Genomic DNA, 17283 nt, shown 5'->3' on the forward strand with positions numbered 1-17283 from the left:
ACACTCTCGGACATGTGCAGACAGGCACCACACATGGGGCTGGCAATGCATGCAGTGTAAAATGACACAAGAGCAGAAGTGACCATCACAAAGCATACACACATCTCGAAAATAGACACACTAATCAAAAAAACCTGTGTAGACTGTAGGTGGCAGCTCACAAAATCCCATTCCATGCCAGCAATGGCACCTAACAATCAGTATGAATGTGCACAATGATGTGATATGACTCACAGGGACAGCAGGATAAATCACAGAAACAGCATCCAGACAATGCCCCACAACAGCAATACCAATGCACTGATGCAGATGCACAATCACAAACAGGCAACCTCATACTGCACATCTGACACAACATGTGTGTGTGTGTGTGTGTCTCAGTATCCCCAGGCAACTACACAACACATGAGGGGGGTTGAACCACAGTGACACAGATGTGTACACAGTGCCATACAAAAGTAAGCCATCATTGGGACATCCTTAGTGGGCAGCACAACAGACAAATGTGACACAAGCTGGAATGAATACCAACCAACACAGCAAGAGACTGACACATAACAGCACTACCCCCAGTGACCGGACATTGGGGTGACACAAGCGTGCATGACACCTCCACTGTGATGACAAAGGCAGATGTCGCACTAACTGGGAAACCCAGACATGTGTCCTGTTCCACAAACGTACATCACACATACACAAACACTAATCACTCAGCATGGCCCCTCATCCATGGACAAACGGGAGCTAGGGGACCATCCATGCAAACATTTAAATCAGTCCACCCTCAAAACCACACACCCTGAACTGCAACAAGGTGCATCTGTGAAGCCCACATGGACAGTTGACATTGCACATGCACCCATGACAAACACAGGAATGTTGGGAGGAACTAAGGTGCACAGACTCATCACACAAGGACAGTTTGCAATCCTGGGGAATGACAGACATACTGCACAGTATGGGGTACATGGCCATGACGTCAAAGCACACATAACCTTCAGAATACCTGCCACAGTCCCAGGACAATGCAGAAGCCAAGGAGAACCACAAGGCACACATGCTGACACCTGCCAACATGACAGCCATGAACCCGACAAGTGGGAGCAGTCACACACACATACACATGTCTCAATCACTGAAAGGTACCATCTAGGGACAACTACATGATATTGCAAATAAACAAGTACCTCGGGGAACCCTGACAGTGTCCCATCTGTGTCTGACAACATCATCACCACTCAGAACTGACAAATCCCAATGATGATACACCTATTAACAGTAGTGTGTCATGCACCCACACATCTGGTAGCCCATGGCAAAGTAGTGGGATGAACCCAGTATCACTCAGCAAGCATCAACAACAGGAACATATCAAGGGAACACTGCCTGTGTATGAAAAGGGATGTGGACACACACACATGCTCATACAACACACACCATGGGTCCAGGCTATGTCACGGGATAACACACTTACTTGAGGGGACCCAACTCCTGTGGAAGACCAGCTGTGCCAAACATATTCACAGCACGTCTCACTCATGTCAGCAGAACACGTGGTCAGTCAGCCATCAGTTACCACACAATGAAGACTCTGGTCACAACAGCCTGGGTACGTGAGTCTCCCCTAAGTCATCTGCACATACTCAAAACATATGTCTAGCAAGTTGCACAGAGGACCCAGTTGCTACTATACCAATGATGCCCACACCTGTAGGTCCAGTGGTGATGCGCACAAAGTATGTGAAATTGACAAATTGGACAAGGGGAAGCACATCATATGTGCATGGGTGCAAGCCAGAGATGTGACCATGCAAATGAAATGTTCACAGAGATGTCCACAAATAGTTGATCATGACACACCCAGGTAGCTGCAAAGGATGACATGCATACCCACCAGAATAGGATACATATCTCATGGACCACATGGAGTACCTCACATCAGTATTCAACATTGGAAACCAAGCATTACAGGTGCAAGGGCATGTTAAACAACATCAACATAATGTACAGCTAAATCAAGTTCACAGGGATAAAGAAAATATCTTTGTTCAGCATATTAAAAGTTAAACGTCTGTTCACACTAAAGGCCAATGGCCAGTCCATGTCCAAATGCCAAGGAGTGAACTAGAGTGACAAATTCAGCATATTAACAGTTAAACATCTGTTCAAACAAAAGGCCAATGGCCAGTCCATGTCCAAATGCCAAGGAGTGAACTAGAGTGACAACTGTCACACGTTGCTTGCCTGCACTGCTAACGACCGGGGTCATCCCCTCGGAGGGGCATACATGGGGGCAGGCCAGGCACCACAGGGACAGGATCAGGGCACAGCAGAAGGAGGCACTGAAGAGGTGGTGGATGCAGGTGAGACACTTGCAACTGCAGTGGAGCTGACTGACGTGGTGGGTGCAGTCACAAATGTGGGGCACAAGTCAGATGGTATGGGTGCCGGCACAACTCCAGTGGGCAGGTCAGATGGAGTGGATTGGGTCCCCTCTGCAGTGCCCAAGTCAGACGGGGTGGTCATGGACTCCACTGCAGTGCCTACATCCATGGGAAAGGAAAGGGGTGCAGGTGAGGTCGGCAGGACTGGGGGGGAACACGGTCCCCATACCAGTGGCACTAACCGTCTGACCAGGCGTGGAGGAGCAAGTGGTAGGGGGGGAGGGCCTTAGCATTTTGGGGATGGTGTATCTGTGGGTGGGGGAACCTGGGGAAGGGAGTGGCAGGGGAACCTCTGGAGTGGTGGTCTGGGGGATGGAGGATGGAGGATGGAGACTTTGCCTTGGAGCTGCGTGGTGGCGGGGGGTCTTGCTCTTCCGGCTCCGGGGGGACTTGCGGGTGGGGGTCTCAGTCTGACTGCGCCTGGGGGAGGGTGTCCGGGTGTGAGGGGCACTCCCCTCTGTGTGTGGGGACTTCCTCTTCCCCTTGTAATCTGGATCTGCTGGGTCGGTGGGGAAGAGGCCAAGGCCACAGAGGAAGAGCTTCTGGGGAGATGGGGTTGCAGGTGAGGCAAGGGGAGGGGGCTGGGAGGGAGAGGTTTCGGAGGACTGCGGAGTGGTTGTGGATGACTGTGTGTGTGTCTGCAAACCAGCCCCTGTGAGTGTGGTATCAGTCCCCTGCGCTTGCTTGTGTGCACGTCTAGCCCTTGGTTTGGGTGTTTGTGTGCATGGGACAGGTAGGCTGCTAGGAATCATGGGTGGTGCAGGGGTAGGAGGGGTGCGGGACTGTTGGAGGAGGAACACTGCTGCCATCAGGGAGGAGGCCATGGACTGATTGGTCCTCTGTAGGGCAGACATGCCCGATGAAATGCCCTCCATGAATGACACCAGTTGCGTCAACAGACTTGTGTGTGCATGGAGGACCTTCAGCATCGACGTCTGCCCTACATAGATCTGTCTAAGTCCACAGACTCCTCACTCAGGGTAGCAGGGGACACAGGGGCAGGGGGTGCCGTGCCTGGTACAAAGGAGACATGCTCACGAACAGGGGAGCCTACAGGGACCTCTGTGATGGGAGCCGATGGGAGGGTGGTGATGGTGGTGGTGGTGGCGGTGGTGGGGACAGCCTCACTAGCTGAGGGTTTGGTGGCTGCTGACACCCACCTCCACAAGGGAGTCATCCTCATCGCTGCTGTGGCCCTCAGCTGGGGGTGATGATGCTGACAACTCCTCTGTGTGGCTCCACTCGCCCTCCGTGCCACTGGGTCCCCCCGACTCCTCTCCTTCTGTCCCTGTCAGACTCTGTGGATCCTCCTGGTCCATGGAGCTGTCCCCTCCTGTGGCCGTGGATGTATCTGGATAGGAATAGGAAGAAAGAGAACAACATCAGTCAAATGCACTGACTGCACACACCACAGTGAGTACATCACATCACAGGGCAAGCCCTGGCATCATCAGCTGAACACAGCTGAAAGTGCTAACACTGTTTAGAATAAGCCAAGTGTCATTCTCAACATCAACCATGGCACACATATCCCTCCTTGACCTGCACACATATGTCAGTTGCCTGTTGGATGCTAATACCCCAATGTGCCCACATGCACCACCTACACAGTTGTTGGACATGCAAGTGAACATGTAGGAGTATGTCACGATACACACAGCACATCTCTTGCTACTGGCTCAGTACAGGTGTCCGGATGAAGGGATGGGCAGGGACTCATTTCACATGCTTGTGATGCATGTCAGCAACACACCCTATGATGTTCTCATGTCCTGATGTGCAATGCCACAATGGGGTGCATGCTGCACACTTGAACACAATGCAGGATCACCCATTCCAAGTTAAATGCCATGGCACTGGCATGCCCTGAAAGTCAGTTAACACTGTCTCCTGTCACAGGGGGGGGGCATCCAGACAACAACAATATGCACTGACTCACAACCCTAGCTCAGGGGTAAAGGTAACTCTGCAGATGACCAGCGCACTTGTCCATCCCCTGCCAACAACATATACAGGACCCAGAAGAACCCACATCATGCAAATCAGACATATGAGTCTCTGCAAACACAACTCCCTGTACATTAACACATCACAGTCTGTCATGCACGTAACCCAGCTGCATGAAGGACACAGTTGCATACACCATTGTGCGCTGTCAGATGATCACACACCTATATGTCACACAGGTCTTGTCTCTCACAGTCACATCTCAGATGTCCAGCTGACACTCTGGATCATGGACACCCCAGTTGTACGTAACAACAAGCCACACTCTAATGACACAGATGCAGACACCTGAGGGCACATGTCACTAAGTACAAACCGTAATATCATACACAGGAGTGGGATTACAGAGTGTTTCTAAATGTCCTTGAGGAGGCATGACTGGCCAGGTCTACATGAAACTGTTTTTGGCCCTGGACAGTAGTCAGGTGGCTAAGCAAGTGTGATATACTTGATACACATACTCCTGAGGCCCCAAAATTGGAGTGCCTTTCTGCATGGGTTTGTTTGGAATACCCCAGCCACATGTGGCGAGTAAGACCAGCAATCTCGAGGGCACACACATATCACATGTCAGATCTCAGGCATTGGGCAAACAATTGACCCACCCATGAAACACACAACAGAGTCACGGGAACAAATGCTGTCCGGTAGATGAAGCATAGCTGACTGCAGGGACACAGTGCCCTAGTGACACAAGCAACAGACTGTAGGGACCACACCTGTGGAACAGGTGAGGAGGGTGCATCACACAATTGAGGGACCTGAGTATTGGACTACAAGACCTACGTAATGTGGAAGTGTGACCAGGCCAAAAGACTGCATTAAGCATGTCAGACATAGTACACAGATTATGCATGGACTTACCCACTTCCTGCTGCTGTCTGGCCTTCAGCTGCCTATCCAGAATTTCTTGTGCACAACTCGTACAAGTTTTGAATCCGCATCCGTCTCCATGACAGTCCAGAGCCAATGGGTGTGCCCGGCTCGGTCAACTGACTGTACAACGCATATTTTGATAATACACATGCACCCGTCTCCATACGATTCAATGGCCAAGGCGTACGCCTGTCTCGGACCATGCCTGCCTGATGCGTAAGCATTGTCACCCACGTCGGACCTCATTGCAGTCAATGACAAAGCGTACGCACGGCTCGGTCATTAGGCCTGGGCGGTAAATTCCGTTCCGTTCGCGGAATTTGCGGAATTTGGGTAATTTCGCGTTCCGCGGAGAACGCAAAATTGTCCAAAAGTCTGCGTTCCGCGACTTCGCGAAATTATTTGCTTGTTCGCGTTCTCAATATGCGTGTTCGCGGGATATTTCACCCCGAGCACGCAAACAGCGATCGCGAACAGGAAAAAAGTATTGCGAACAAGCAATTCCGCGTGTTCGCGGAATTTCTGCGTGTTCACGGAGATTTTTTACCGTTTTGCGGAGATTTGCGTAACGCAATTCCGCAAATTCCGCCCACCCCTATCAGTCATGGACCGTGCAATGCGTACGCATTGTCACCCGCGTCGGACCTCAATGCAGTCAATGACAAAGCGTACGCACGGCTCGGTCATGGACCGTGCAATGCGTATGCATTGTCACCCGCGTCGGACCTCATTGCAGTCCATGACAAAGCTTTCGCACGGCTCGGTCATGGACCGTGCAATGCATACGCATTGTCACCCGCGTCGGACCTCATTGCAGTGAATGGCAAAGTGTACGCATTGCACGGTCCATGACCGAGCCGTGCGTACGCATTGTCACCCGCGTTGGACCTCATTGCAGTGAATGGCAAAGCGTACGCACGGCTCGGTCATGAACCGTGCAATGCGTACGCATTGTCATCCGTGTCGGACCTCATTGCAGTCAATAGCAAAGCGTACGCATGGCTCGGTCATGAACCGTGCAATGCGTACCCATTGTCACCCGCGTCGGACCTCTTTGCAATCAATTGCAAAGCGTACGCACGGCTCGGTCATGAACCGTGCAATGCGTACGCATTGTCACCCGCGTCTGACCTCATTGGTGTGACTATTCTACGGATTCAACACACAATTACTAGCTAGGGACACATGTGCACACCTACCACACTACAGCATTGACCACACAGTGTCCCATGGCATGTAAGGCTGCATTTCCTGTGTGTTTGGGGGGGCCCACATTTGGTTTGTTGGGGGGCACTTTTGTGCAGCCACTCCCAGGCTATGCACGTGTACATGGGGGCAGAATTCTTTGTGTGTTGTGCACATTACCACTATGATGTGCAATTGTACAGTAATGGGCATGAGTCATGGACACAGTTTCATGTTGGATATGTTTGGGCCATGTCACATACACCCTGCGTCCAGGGGGTGATGGCATGTACGTCACAGTGTGACCTGTAGCCACAGTACTGATGTGCAACCACAGTCTGTGTGCATGTAGTGTCTCAGATGTGTCTGATCAAATGTGCCCAATGGGGGACAGTCTCCACATCCATCTGGTATATGCATCAACCTTGATGGTGTGTGTGTTTAAGAGACGTACATGTAGGGCCTGCAGAAACAACAGTGGCCACTACCTGTGGGACTCACGCTTGTCTTGGGGTGTGTACGTGATATGCTATGTCCATGCCAGTGTCGATGTGGCAATACAGGGACCCTGGGTTTCTGCATGGCAAAGATCTGTGATGCCTGTGAGACATCAGGCCTCACTTGTCACTGTGGTGTGTGTTTGTAACTTCACAGCAGTACATAGGTCGGGTGACACAGGCAGATGATTGGCCATTGCACTACATGGGACTCATGTGGACATGTGGAATTGAGATGCGAGGTGATGGTCATGTAGGTGACATATGTGTCCATGCCCAACAGCACACACCTCAATACATTGTATAATGTCATTATCTATCATGTGATATTGAGCCTGGTCATGGCCACATGGGTGGATGAACTGACAATCTTTCCTTGTGCATCTCTGTACTACAGGGCACCAGCTGTCCATCGACCGTTCCCAGACCTTGCGACCATGCAGGAACGCGACTGCATCAGACGGTACCGCTTCACGAGGCCAGTGATTGAGGAGTTGGCGGAGCAGTTGGCGCCACATCTGCTACCTGGCCGGACATACCCTACAGCACTGACCCCAGAGGTGAAGGTGATGGCAGCCCTGCACTTCTTTGCTACTGGTACCTTCCAGTACACTGTGGCTACTGCTGGTGGTGTGTCGCAAACGATGTTTAGTCGGGTGCTACGCTATGTCTTGCAGGGGATGTTGCACGGACACAGGGTAGGTGGGAAGGCGTCCCGAACTGCAGACTTTTGACACTGTACTATTCGGTGTTAACATCCAGCGCCAGCTCGTTGGAACTCGTAGCCTTGCTCCTTAGGGCGTTGTACCTCACCTCCATTAGTAACCACTTATTAGGGTGCGGTACTTGTGGTAAGTGCCCCACTAGTCGCTACCACTACCAATAAGTGTGTGAATCACCTGGTCCTGAAGAATTGCGGTTATATTGAACCAATGCAAGAAACATGTTGACCACACATCACTATAGCGTAAAACAGACATCTTAACTGTAGTATTATGCACGTTATTGTTTTTAATTAAGAGTGGGACCCCTTTCATTTAATAAACCTCGTTACTTAGGATCCCCACTACTTACTTTTAACACACCTCTTTCACCACACACTTTTTCACTTTAGGGCCCTCACCTGCACTCACCTACCGGCATTTTTAAGGAATAAAGATCTCCACTAAAAGGCGCCATTGAGGTCACCGATCGGGGATTGCAGCGCCGCCCCGATTCAGAGCAGACCTATTGATGAAACTTGACATCTGGGCCACGTGCTGACGATATATGACAGCTAGTCTGCCGGATGTGTGAGGGTCTTTTTCCTTAAGGAGGATTTTCCTCCTGACTTTGTGGACTCATACATCTCTCAACTCACCATTAGCTCTCTTGAGGAACTGCATACTTCTGTATTTATTTATATCCTAGACCTGTACATAAAGTTCCCGAGACCAGCTGAACTCCCTGAAATAAAGGATGCCTTTTATACGCTGGGGCGGATGCCGAACGTCATCGGATCAATTGATGGGACACATGTGGCCCTGATACCACCACAGGCACATGAGCAGGCATACTGGAACAGGAAGCACTACCACTCCATCAATGCTCTGGTGGTATGTGCTGCTGACATGTCCATCACACATGTGTGTGCACGGTTCCCTGGTTCTGCTCACGATGCCTACATAATGAGGAGTAGTCGCATTGCAACGCTGATGTCACAGATGCCAGCTCAGCATGCCTGGCTTGTCGGTGTGTACTGACTGTTTCTCATTGTGTGTGTTTGTCAATGTTGTATTCCGCACTCCTACAATACTCAGCTACTTGTTCATTTTTGTGTGTGTAGGTGACTCTGGATACCCCAACATGCCGTGGTTGCTGACACCCCTTCGGAACCCTGTGACACCAGCCGAGCAGCGCTACAATGAGGCACATGATCAGAGCAGGAGGGTGATTGAGCGGACATTCGGCCTCCTGAAAAGCTGCTATGATCCAGCAAAAGTGTGCAAAATAATCCTTGTATGCTGCATACTACACAACATGGCAGTGCGGAAGGAGGTGCCTTTCATCCAGGATGACGATGACCAACCTCCGGCACCTGTGGAGGATCCCGGCCTGGGCCAAGATGCCAGTGATGATGAGGATGAGGGTGACGTCCGCTCACAGCTCATCAAATTCTTCACCTGAATGTGAGTTTCCAGGGTTGATATGTCAATGTATGGAGTTAGCCTGGAATATGTTGTGGCTGCTCTGTTGCTGTCTGAGTGTGTCTGTGTGCCACTTGACCGGATGCGTGCAGTGATGTGTCCATTCAGGTGATGTGTACTCCACAATAGGGTAGTACTGCTAACTTGTTTTTGTGTAGGTTTCTTGCGATATGTTTTGTGCATGTGTATTGCATTTCTCTCCTGTTCTGCTGTGCTTTTGACTGTGTCTTGTGTCTGTCCTTCCCAGGGTACTTTGCCTGTTGTTTGGTCAACACTGACCCCCAACGCCCAGAATCCAACCCCAGGGTGGAAGTTGTCAATTCACATCAACTGATGTACCACACATCCCTGTACTTCAATTCTCCGACACTTTGTGACCGTGTGTCCACTGTTACGTAGAATTACCTTGCAACTTTTGTGGAATAAACATGTTTCTGATGTGTAATGAACCTGTGCTACGCTTTGTTATGTGCGTTGTCTGTCTTCCCACATCTGACTGACATCTGCTTACCTCACCTGTGGACTTGTTACCACTGGTTGGTGTTGTGTCTGTGCATGCCAATGTGTTTCAGATCAACATCATTGTGTGGGATGGGTGAAATGGCCATGGTGAGTATGTGTTGTGGTGCCATGGTGGTGTGTCTCCCTCACATGTGTCACATCACCATGACTCACCTAACGTTGGTCACATTGTAGCAGTATTTGGCATGCACTGTGCTGTGTAGCAGATCGCCATCTCCATGACCCATGACAAGTTGGAATCACAACAGAGGCAAGTATGGTGTACTGGTGAGTTTATTTGCGAAAATGTGTGAGGAAAGTGCACAGGATGGTGGGTGCTGTACATTGGTTTTGGAATCCAAAGTTCACATTAGAGTTGGATGTGCTGGTAGATGAAATGTCCAGAGTAAAGTCCACAGTCATCTGCTATATTGGCCCAACATGAACCCTCCATGTCACGTGGGTGAGTTGTGTGCGATTGGACAAGGTGAACGGGTTGCGCACAAAGGACATTGTCCTGAACAGGCTTAGAGGCCTTGTGCTCCCCACAGCAGGAGCCAGTGTCAGCGATCTTGTCAGTTATTTTCCACTCCCTGTGATGTGGGCATGTTTCAGAGAGGTCTTGATGGGCCAATCAGGAGGGGGAGCATTATCTGTGACTACAGGCCCCATCATTTTTTTTGATACACTCACTTCACCTGCATCCCCACTATTCCTTCCTGTCAGTTAGTTGCCCTGTGAGTTAGTGGGTTTGTGGTGGCAAACTGTCTGGCAGTGTCGATTTAGCTTTGTGCCACTGGCTTGCTCTATTTGTTTGTAGGTTGGTGCATGTCATGACACAGTTCTGAGTCACTATGAGATGGCAGGTATTGTGTTTGTCCGACTGGCATACACATCTTGGGATGATTATCTATTGGTTACTGTAGCTTTGGTTGTGGTGCATGGTTTCACTGTCCCCTTGCCACACAATCTTGGATATGTTGTTTGTGTGCTCACTGCTCACCAGGCTCTGGTATGTCTGTTAGCCCATGGACGCTCTCTGGTGTTAGGATGTCCCGCACCTTCTCCTTCCAGGTCCTGAAGTAGACTGGTTTGGCAGGAGGGCCACCGCCGGTGCGCTGACTCAGGGCATGATCTTTTTCTATGAGTTTCTTGACCCTCCTGCGCACGTCATACCACCTGTTCTGGATATCGTCCTTTGTGCGCCTTGCTGGTGCTTGAGCGTTCACCTTGTCCACAATCCTCACCCACATCTTTGTTTTCTGTGAGATGGGGGTCCTTTGGACCAATGTACCAAACAAATGTGGCTCTATTCTGATGATCTCGTCTACCAGCACTTCTAACTCACTATCTGTGAACTTTGGATTCTTCTTTGAGGGCATGGTGATGGGTGGTGGTGGTGAGGAATGTGTGTGTGAGGGTGCAAGTGAGGGTGGGTTGGTGTTGGTTTTGCTGGCTGTATGTGTGTGTGCTTTTGGATGAGGTGCTGATGGTGTGTGGGTTGTGTGATGGGTGAGTTGTGAGTGTGTCTGTGGTTGCTGTGTAATGGTGGTTGCTGCTGGCTGTGTCTCCTGTTTTCAAGGGATGATGATAGTGATTGTAGTCCTTTATATAGTTGGAGTTGTGGGTGTGTCTTTGTCCCATTTTTTTTTTATTTGATATTTATTGGCTTTGTCATTGCTTGTTTGGTCCTTTTTTTGTCTTTTTTCCTTTGGGTTTTCCAGGCATGAAGGAGACATTCTTCTGACGGAGACGGACGCTGATGTTGTCTCGTGCGGGCTTCTCTGCCTCGTTCACGCTGCCTATCTTCTGTGTTTCATACGCGTCGGTCGCGGAGATCTCCATTACTTGTGGGCCCGGTTGTCTGTGCGCGTCGGTCGTGCGGCTTGGTCTCCGTATGAGTCGGTCTGGTTTTACACGCATTGCATCGTACTGCGCGGATCAGACATCGCGATTACGGGTCGGTCGGGTTAATTCCGGGTTTGTGTCGGTCGGTGAAATTCACATCGGTTTTCCGTCTGGATCACTATTGTCCCTACGGCTCGGTCGTACGGCTTGTATTCCATACGTGTCGGTTGTAATTCACTCGCGTTGCATCGTACTGCATGGGTCGTACAGCGCTGGTCCGTGTCGGTCGGTATTCGGTCCGGGTCCATGTCGGTCGGTTAGTTTTGCAGCCGGAATCGGCCCCTAAATTGACACTATCGCTAGAGAAAGCATGGCCTTCTAAACGCATATAGAAGTTTTAAATTCTGTAAAGGAATTCAGTTACACTTTAGCTTGAGAACAAATTTGAATACTGACTCTACACATATTTCCCCTCTTAGAAATGTTTTTAATATGCTTTTAAAGACTATAAAAATGTTTTTATGTGGCTCACTGACAGTTATTTGCGCTAACATCTAGTATGAATTAAAGGTTTGCTGTCATTGTTTATTATTGTTGACTATTAAGAGAAGTGGGTGTTATGTTTCATATAGATGCCCTAATATAGGCATGGTTTGAGCTGCCCTAATATAGGCATAATCTTTCAACTACATTAGTTCCCTATTATCCACAATAACGGGCGCTGAGGGCTGAACCTTATCTAGACTGTGATTTGGGTGCAGAAGGAGGGTTTTCCTCGAACAATGGCCTCCTATACCATCTTCGATGTGCTCATCCAGTATGATTAAATATTCATAAGAGTACTAGGAAACCAGGTAGCGGCAAGAATACACCTGCATAAACATCTACATAAATGGCTCATCCAATACGTCATCTTCATACCCAACAATGGCTAATACAACATACAAGGGACAAAGGGACTCTATTCTTTTCTGTATAAATACAGCACCTCTTGCTATCAGTAGTTAGAGGGAACCAAGACTTCCAGGACAACACACTGACCAGAGATGCTGAGGCTCCTGCATACAGTCACTCCAGCTGACAGTGGTATAATCATCCCTTGCGGGGTGTCGAACTCGAGACCAGGACCAGGTCCCACACTCAAATTAGTCAGGTAATGGGGTTTGACTAAATCCCAGCTGGATTCTTGGCTTTTTCGCACCTACTCACATGTTAGATACACTTATGTACATCTAGACAGGCATCGTAGGAGTATGCGATTTATTTGATAAATGCATTTTATATTCATGTATATGTTCATTGCTATTGCAAAATGGTAGAACTGTACTATTCCTTTTTATTCACTATACTGCTGATCATATATCTCTGCTACTGTTTAACAGTTGTCGCAGCACATATATTTTACACTAGAAGAACAACTGTGCAATAAATTCTTATTGTAAACACGATCAACTGTTTCTTCTGTGTAACTATCTGAGACCAAAATGAGCAAGCACGAGTGACTGGGTGAAAACTTGTACATTGTTTCCACGAGTCTGAGGAATCTGGGTTGTTGTGTTCTGAGGTTGCCAAAAACTAATCTCTCTGATAAAAAGGAGATTCTAGTGGCACTGTGAGCTAGCTAATGCAAACAGGCCAACATACGCAGTGGGGGTGCTCAGAATCAGTCTGCTACCAGGCTCACAGTGTATGTTATCCTAAAGCGCAGGTCCTGCAGGGGTACTATAGGAGCTACACTACAGTTGCCCAGTCCACAAATCAATCAAGTGATAGTGCCAGTATTAGTACAGTTTCCACTGCCCCTGTTGACCCAAATACAGTTCAGAATTGAGGACCATCGCCAACGCTTTCTGTTGCAGCTGCACCTATTAAGACTGCTACTACGGTAGCTGCCCCTGTTGTTCCTGCCCATGTTGTGTCTGTTCCTGTTCCAATATCACTAGCCATGGCAGCTCAAACTTTAGCTGTTCCCACTGTACCTGTTCCAGTAACCATTGCCCCGATTCTTACAGTTTCAGGAGCTGTTGGTGGAGTGGGCACACCAGGTTTTATACTGACATCTTAACATGTTCATGTTACTTTTTGGACGACACCGCAAAATCTACAGACACTGAGAGAAGGAGGGGTTCTTGTTTTCATGACACTTTTATCCAAAGGAGGGATGGGATCTTTTGATAACCGAATCTTGCCCCCATGATTCGAATAGAGAATCCTGAGAGAAGAAAGACAGATGAGATTGAGTCACACTCCATAAGTCAGACAAAAATTAGATCCCTAGATGCACCAAAGATAAAGGTAGTACTGGAAGATATTATCAGAGGATGCCCAGACTTTTCACTAGACGTGCAGCTGTGACCCATGAAAAGCTGTCATAATTGGCAGGAAAATATGATGTGCATCTTTCTAAAGGTCTTCCCTTGCAGAAGAGCTTCAGAGCTACATTAGATGATGATGTGATTGTCACTATGTGATTTTGAGGGATGAGATTACATATTACCAAACTGGTTAAATGCATTTGAAAATGGAGTGATTCTGGCAGGTTGGAGAGCATGTGGACAAAGAAACAAGGAAAGAAAAAGAAATGAACAGATAGTGTAGGGGAGAAAGGGAAACCGCCTCCAACACCCCCAGATGGAAATAAGGCTCAGACATTTCCTATAAGCGAGACACCAGGCGGAGGATATGCTCATGTGCAAAGGAGTTGAGGTCACCTTGCTTCATTTATGAACAATTTCCTGAAATTGAGAGAAAATCCTTCCCAATGGTACACCTAAATTGACAACTTTGTTAAGATTGCAAAGGTTTTGTGGGCAAATCTGAATACTTTTGTCAACATTGTGGTCCTGAGTGATTTATGGGCTGAATGTACTATAGCTATAGAGCGTATTCGTACGGAACCCCAGACGATCCACAGACTCACGTGCTGTCTCCTACGGAGATGACAAAGTATGAAGAGGTGGATAAATTCTTTTAAGGGAAAGGTCCTGGCAAGGAATATCGATTGGCTTAAGATCAACAGAACGACCCAGAAATCTAAAGAATCAGTGCATCTATTGTGAATGATTGTTACACATGATCTTAGCCAAAAGGCAGAGAAGTGATTGTTGCAGGTGTTTAAACAGCATAGTGGACAAAAGAATCATGAAAAGGGTGATATGGGAAGTTTTGTTCCACAGTTTGATTTTAGATTGCACCCGGCTATCAGAAAGTGTATCCTGCAGTATGTGATTTGTTGGCAGTTCAAGCTGATGGATGAGATTTTGGAGTATGCGAACTACTGTAGTGATGAGCAAGAAATGAAGCAAAAGAGAATTAAAGAGAAGTTTATGTTGGTGCAGACTAAGCTAGCACAGACATTTTTCCAAAATCAGCCGTGTAGGAAATATTGGTGCAATGCAGGGTGTGGGATTGATTATTATAATAAGCTGGGCCATTGGAAACAAGAATTTCGTCAAAATCCCAATCGTGTGGTCAGTGATGTTCAAATACAAAATGTCAATCCTACCCAACTGCAGAAAGTCCTGATCTAGAGATTGCTAAATCCAAATCAGTCGCAAGCTCCTATGATGCAATTCACAAGTGCTGGTGCCGTCGCAGAACATGGGTAACCCCAGGTTTTGCGCGAATTAAGCTACAAAAACAAACCACATGTGTTTGCGTCTTCATAACTGGAACTGGAGGGGACATACATGTACTTGTGATTCATACATGGAACCGTTGGGGTCCAAGATAGGGGACATAACTGATCAGAAAAATCCATATTTCCACATTCCCTCCTTGTCCCCTACTTGCCCGTTAAGAGATATCAATCTTCATCAATTCATTGATTTGTTCATATAGCATCATTTGTTCTTCTTTCTTCTTCCGTGATGAATGAAATCTTGGTGGTGGAATACACGATGTGGCACACAGACCACAGATCGCTGGTCCACATTGTAGACATAGACAGCAACTGAATAGTATGAGAAGGCCAATACCTAGGAAAGATAGGACCTTCCATCCAAAGGTAGATAATACACTCCAAAACCAACCGGACCAAGTCCAAGTGCCTGGGTTCTGGTGTATCTGGCTTACAATCTTATGAAGGCGGGTTATGGCTTTATATACAGATGGCGAATTTTCTGGTATGAAAATGCAACAGCTTGATCCGATGACCCTACAAGCTCCGCCCCTATCCGCCAGGATGACGTCAAGGACAAGACGATTTTGCAGCACAACAATCCGCATAGCAGACTGCTCTTCTGTTAAATTGCCTAAAGCGGAAATAGTTTCATTTACTACTGCTTCAAGGGTTCTAGTTAACCTACGAATCAGCTTACTATTAGTAACGGTACCTATATAAGGAAAAAGACCTTTATTGAAATCTGTGTATTTTTCCCATGCTGTTTCAGTGTAATCGACTATCGGGAGGTCTCTCCTTACTCTATTATGTACTAAATGAGTGTTTCTGTGATAATCAGGTGGAGCTAGAAAAACAGGTGGCAAAAGGAATCCAATGTAGCAAGTACCATCCCAATCTAGAGGCAAACGTACATATGCCGTCTGACCACATATGAAATAGGAATGGCGGGAAGCTCTAAATGTGGACTTGCCTTGATCACTAAATTCTACTACAGTGGTGCATTTACTATGGCCCATATGTATGGAACCATTTTTCCTTACACACAGTTCACCCTTTACTGGGAATATTGACATAGCGGGCAAAATTGGAGTAGCTTCGGATTCGACATTTAGGATCATAAGATTAAGCGTAAAATTACCTAATCCATACACTTCATTTTCTAGATCAGTTCCTGTTCTCTGGGGAAGTCCCTCCTTGTTAGGGTAGCAGACCTCAAGCAAAACTAAGTTCAAATTTCCCCATACCCAGTTATCTCGATAAACTGCAGAATTCGAATCGAGAGAATTAATTAAACTAAACCATGCTCCACAGGAGCCGTTGTGTGTGAACGGGTATGGAAAGAGAGGTAAAATTCCTTTATAATTCTGATAGGGAGGGAGTCGGCCACATATCCAACAATTTGTAGCATTGCTAACCTGATGGAAAAGATGTAACATACTGATAAACGTGTTATTGCGCAGCGCAAATCTATAAGACAACTCAAGCGGAGGTAATTCACTAAAAGAATGTTCAGCAGTAACATTGTAAACATGTCTAGAAATAGGATAATATATGTGCAACAATAAACTTGCAGTAATTATTAAAAGACTCAAGAAAAACAAAATTAATAACGTCATTATGCAATGGCTACGCAGTGATTTACAGTACGCCTGTCGTTTCAACATTTTCCGGGTGCTTTCTCTATTTAGGTCCAAGGGATACATGTCAGAGACAATTCAACCGCTTCACCTTGGAGAGGACTTAAACAATCAAATTGCTCGACTGGTTGGACCTAAGCTTTAGTTTATAAAGTTCAGAACTACTTTTTTCAACAAAAGGAGGTTTTGAGTCAATGGGTGAAGTCACACGAGGTGTGGTATTCACATCGGCTGGTAGTCCATGAAATTTCTTGATATGACTTGAATGAAATATGGATTTTTCTGATCAGTTATGTCCCCTATCTTGGACCCCAACGGTTCCATGTATGAATCACAAGTACATGTATGTCCCCTCCAGTTCCAGTTATGAAGACGCAAACACATGTGCGTCCACCGTCAACATGTCCTCTGTCAGATCCGCCATGAATAGGCCGGATATTCTATTCCTAAGTATGAAAGGCCACCGACTTTATATGGCTC

This window comes from Triturus cristatus, chromosome 5_1 (genome assembly GCF_964204655.1).
Source record: "Triturus cristatus chromosome 5_1, aTriCri1.1, whole genome shotgun sequence".
Taxonomy (NCBI): domain Eukaryota; kingdom Metazoa; phylum Chordata; class Amphibia; order Caudata; family Salamandridae; genus Triturus; species Triturus cristatus.